The sequence below is a fragment of the Phaseolus vulgaris genome, chromosome 1, assembly GCF_000499845.2.
Source record: "Phaseolus vulgaris cultivar G19833 chromosome 1, P. vulgaris v2.0, whole genome shotgun sequence".
NCBI lineage: Eukaryota > Viridiplantae > Streptophyta > Magnoliopsida > Fabales > Fabaceae > Phaseolus > Phaseolus vulgaris.
Genome location: NC_023759.2, coordinates 32,857,603 through 32,862,560, shown reverse-complemented (window position 1 = coordinate 32,862,560; position 4,958 = coordinate 32,857,603).

Below are 4,958 nucleotides of genomic sequence, written 5' to 3'. Positions count from 1 at the left end.
ACCTCGTCGTGAATGCTCCCTCAGCATACAACATTCTGTTGGGAAGGCCAACACTGAACAGAATAGGAGCTGTGCCTTCAACCAGGTACATGAAGGTGAAGTTGCCATCGATGGAAGGGGTGGTAATGACCATCAAATCTGACCAGAAGGAAGCGAAGAAGTGCTATGAGAATAGCCTGAAAAACAAGAGGTCAGTAAGTTACATCACAACGACGCCGCCTCCCGGTGTGAAGCCCAAGCCAACAGAGTGGCGAGTTGTTGGTGCGGCGATGGAGGTAGCCGCCGGAGGCGACGTCGCCATGATGGATGCTAAGGCTGAGGGAGAGAACGCCGAGCTGGAAGAAGAGGCGAGGAACCGCCCAGAGGAAGCGAGGGAGCTGGGAATCGCCAAGGCGGTGATCGCCAGGGAAGCTAGACCCAAACCCGTCGAGGAGTGGCTCGAAAGGGAGATCGGGGGAAAGGTCTTCAAGTTGGGAAGATCCTTGGAGGCTGAGCTCCAAGACCAAATCGCCAAGGTGATAGAACGGCATCTGGATGCTTTCGCATGGTCTGCTTCAGACATGCCGGGAATCGACCCCGACTTCTTGTGCCACCATCTAGCAATGGACAACCAGGTCAGGCCGGTGCGACAAAGAAGAAGGAAGTTCAACGAGGAGAGAAGGCAGGCGATCAGGGACGAAACCCAGAAGCTCCTCGCTGCAGGCCATATCAGGGAAGTCCAGTACCCTGAGTGGCTAGCCAATGTCGTGCTGGTGAAGAAAAGCAATGGGAAATGGCGCATGTGCGTCGATTTCACTGACCTGAACAAGGCTTGCCCAAAGGATTCGTATCCTTTGCCAAGCATAGACGCCCTGGTCGACAGTGCTGCAGGGTGTAAGTTGCTGAGTTTCCTGGACGCCTTCTCGGGGTACAACCAGATAAAGATGCATCCCATGGATGAAGAGAAGACCGCCTTCATGACCGAGAGATCGTGGTACTGCTACAAGGTGATGCCCTTTGGGCTGAAGAATGCGGGGGCCACGTACCAGAGGTTGATGGATCAGGTACTTGCACCTATGCTGGGGAGGAATGTGCAAGCGTACGTAGATGACATGGTCGTGACCTCGCCGGAGAAGAGCAAGCACGTCGCGGACTTGGAGGAGTTGTTCACCACAATCGCCAAGTTAAGGCTAAAGCTGAACCCCGAGAAGTGCATTTTTGGCGTGGAGGCGGGGAAGTTCCTGGGATTCCTCTTAACTGAAAGAGGAATATAAGCCAATCCTGATAAGTGTGCTGCCATCCTGGCGATGAGGAGCCCGGCTACCGTGAAGGAAGTGCAGCAACTTACAGGTCGGATGGCCGCCCTGTCTCGTTTCGTGTAAGCTAGCGGAGAGAAGGGCCATCCGTACTTTCAGTGCTTAAGGCGGAACAACAAGTTTTCCTGGACGAAGGAATGTGAAGTGGCCTTCGTCAAGCTTAAAGAGTACCTGGCGAGCCCGCCGGTTTTGTGCAAACCGTTGGTGGGGACCCCTCTCAGGTTGTATTTTGCTGTAACTGAGAGGGCGGTGAGTGCGGTGCTCTCCCAAGACCAGGACCAGGCTTAGAAGCCTATTTATTTTGTCAGCAAAGTGCTGTAGGGCCCGGAGGTGAGGTATCAGTCCTTGGAGAAAGCCGCGCTGGCTGTGGTATTTTCAGCAAGGAGGTTGCGCCATTATTTTCACAGTTTTACAATACTGGTGATGACCGACTTGCCCATCCAGAAGGTTCTAAAGAAGCCCGATGTAGCTGGGAGGATGGTGAAGTGGGCGGTGGAGCTGTCGGAGTTCGATATCAAGTATGAGCCCCGAGGTCCGATCAAGGGGCAGATTTCCGCTGATTTCGTGGTCGAACTCTCTTCAGAAGCAGCACGAGTTGAGGGGGATGATTTCCGTTGGGTGCTCTCGGTAGACGGATCATCGAACCAGCAGGGTAGCGGTGCTGGAGTCATCTTGGGAGGGCCCAACGGTGTGCTGATTGAGCAATCCCTGAGGTTCGCCTTCAAAGCCAGCAACAATCAAGCAGAGTATGAGGCGCTAATCGCCGGAATCTTGCTGGCCAAGGAGATGGGAGCTAGAGTGCTGATGGCTAAGAGTGACTCACTACTGGTCACGAGATAAGTAACAGGCGAGTTCCAGGCCAAAGATCCACAAATGGGGGCTTACCTGGAGTATGTGCAGGAGTTGAAGAGTTCCTTTGTCTCCTTTGAAGTGGTGCATGTGCCCAGAGAGCAGAATGCTCGAGCTGACTTGCTAGCTAAGCTCGCCAGTTCGGGCAAGGGGGGTAGGCAGAGGACGGTGACTCAAGAAACTCAAAAGACGCCTAGAGCATTTGTAGCAGATCACCTGGTCCTTCACATAAGCAAGTCGACGAAGAAAGCGGCGAGGAGTCACAGGTCTTTGACTCAGGAGACCTTGAGATCGCCGAGAATAAGAGCATGTCGGGGAGAGAGGGTGAACATGACGCAGGTCTGCGCTACGCATGAGCCAGACACGTGGATAACGCAGTACCAGCGATGCCTGGCAGATGGCCTTCTCCCGCTAGATCCGACGGAGGCTAGGAAGATAAAGAAGAATTCTAGCAAGTTCACAATGATTGATAGCGAGTTGTATAGGTTTGGTTTCACACGCCCACTCCTGGAATGTGTGCACGGAGAGAAATGTACAAGAATCATTGCCGAGCTTCACGAGGGGATATGCGGAAGTCACGTCGGGGGTCGAGCTCTGGCCGCAAGAACCCTCCGTGCAGGTTACTATTGGCCTACAATGAGGGAGGACTGCAAGAAGTATGCATAGTGTTGCAAGCAATGTCAACAGCACGCCGATTGGCACAAGGCGCCTCCCGAGGAGTTGAAGTCGATTTACAGCCCTTGGCCGTTTCATACATGGGGGATCGACATTCTGGGACCTTTTCCATTGGTGATCACGCAGATGAAGTACTTGGTGGTGGCAATTGAATATTTCACCAAGTGGATCGAAGCAGAACCAGTGGCCCAGATCACCGCACACAGGATCGAGAGCTTCGTGTGGAAGAACATCGTGTGCCGGTTTGGTGTGCCTAAGCGCCTGGTGTCGGACAACAGGACTCAGTTTGCAAGTCACCTGTTGAAGAAATTGTGCGAAGGAGTGGGAATTCAACAAGTATTTGCATCCGTCGAGCACCCTCAGACAAATGGCCAAGTAGAGTCCGCCAATCGGGTACTGCTAAGAGGTTTGAAGAGAAGGCTAGAGAAAGCCAAGGGATCGTGGGCTGAGAAGGTACCCCGTATAGTGTGGGTGTACCACACCACCGAGCAGTCAGGAACCCATGAGACCCCGTTTAGCCTGGTCTATGGGTGCGACGCAATGATTCCAGTGGAAATCCAGGAGAGCTCACCGAGATTCCAGAACTTTGTAGCGGAAGACTCGAACGAGGAAAGAAGGCTGAATCTTGATTTGCTGGATGAGGTCAGGGAGGAGGCGAGATTAAAAGCTGAGGCAGTAAAAAGAAGGATTGAACGAAGATATAACTCGAAGGTGATGCCAAGGCAGTTTAAAGAAGGCGACCTGGTGATGAGGAAGGCCCACCAGTACGAGATGGAGAACAAGTTGTCGCCTAAGTGGACGGGACCGTTCAGAATAACCGAGGCGCTCGGGAACGGCGCCTACCGCTCAGAGACATTAGAAGGAGGGGCGATTCCTCGCACTTGGAACGCCACGCACCTCAAGTAGTATTACAGTTAAAACAGTTTGAAGGGGGCACTCTTTTTTCCCTAAGGAGGGTTTTTAATGAGGCCACCCAATAAAGAAGAGTTTTCAAAGTTTAAAGTGTTTTAGATTGCATGCTTGTTGTTGTTGCAAAAGTTTTGAAGAAAGACCTTGTCACTTATATGTGATTTAAGGCGAGTTGAAGTTATGTTGCATGCTTTCTAAAAAGTTTAAAGTCCCTATCGCTTTTCGGCGATTAGCGGCATCAGTTAAAGTTTTAAAAGTCCTCATCGTCTTTCGGCGATCGGAGGCACCAGTTAAAAGACCTCAACGCCCTCACGCGTCCTGAGGCAAGGAAGAGTTAAAGACCTTCTCGCCGTCGAGCGAGTTCAGGCGAGTTAAAGACCTCCTCGTCGTCAAGCGAGTGCAGGCGAGAAAGAGAAAAAGTCCTCAGTGCCTCCAGGGTAGAGAAGATGTAGCCCCTGGGGCAATGTAGAGGCACGAGTTAAAGACCTTCTCGCCGTCGAGCGAGTTCAGGCGAGTTAAAGACCTTCTCGCCGTCGAGCGAGTTCAGGCGAGTTTAAGACCTTCTCGCCTTCGAGCGAGTTCAGGCAAGATAAAATCCTTCTCGTCTTGAACGAGTTCAGGTATGGTGTAAAGGGTGGAAGAAGTTCAGAGGGTGGCTAAGGTAGGTTCGAAGAGAACGTCCAGCTACCCGGTTCCTTGTTCTGAAGCTCAGGGAGGTAGAGAAGGATCCAAAAGGCGCCTCTACCCCCAGATGAGGGAACAGTAGCCAAGTTGTGAAGGCAAGAGGAAGCACACATCGCTAAGACCCTTTGGCGATCAGAAGAAATCCAGGCGATGGCATGAGTAAGGGCCCATTTGATGGAGCAGATCAGGTGAGCTATGCCTTAAGCTATCAGTTGGGCTGAAACTTGCGGTTAGTGAGTAGTTTGGTGATGAAGTTCGTTGCTTTAAAGCTCACGAGTTATTAAGATACTATCGTTCGAGAATTGGTAGTTTGGTCGAACTCGAAGCAGTAAGTAAACAGTTACACCCGTAGAATTGCTAAGTCAATTTTGTTTAAGCGGTTTTTACAAGAAAAAGAAGGCAAACAGGGAGATCATATGAAGAAGTAGAGAGATTCATGATAAAGTGGCATCAGTTCAAATACAAAGAAAGAAAGTTATTACAAAGTTTGTGCAAAGAGAATAGACAAATGAGTGATGGAGGGAAGCAGCTAATCTTCAGAAGGGA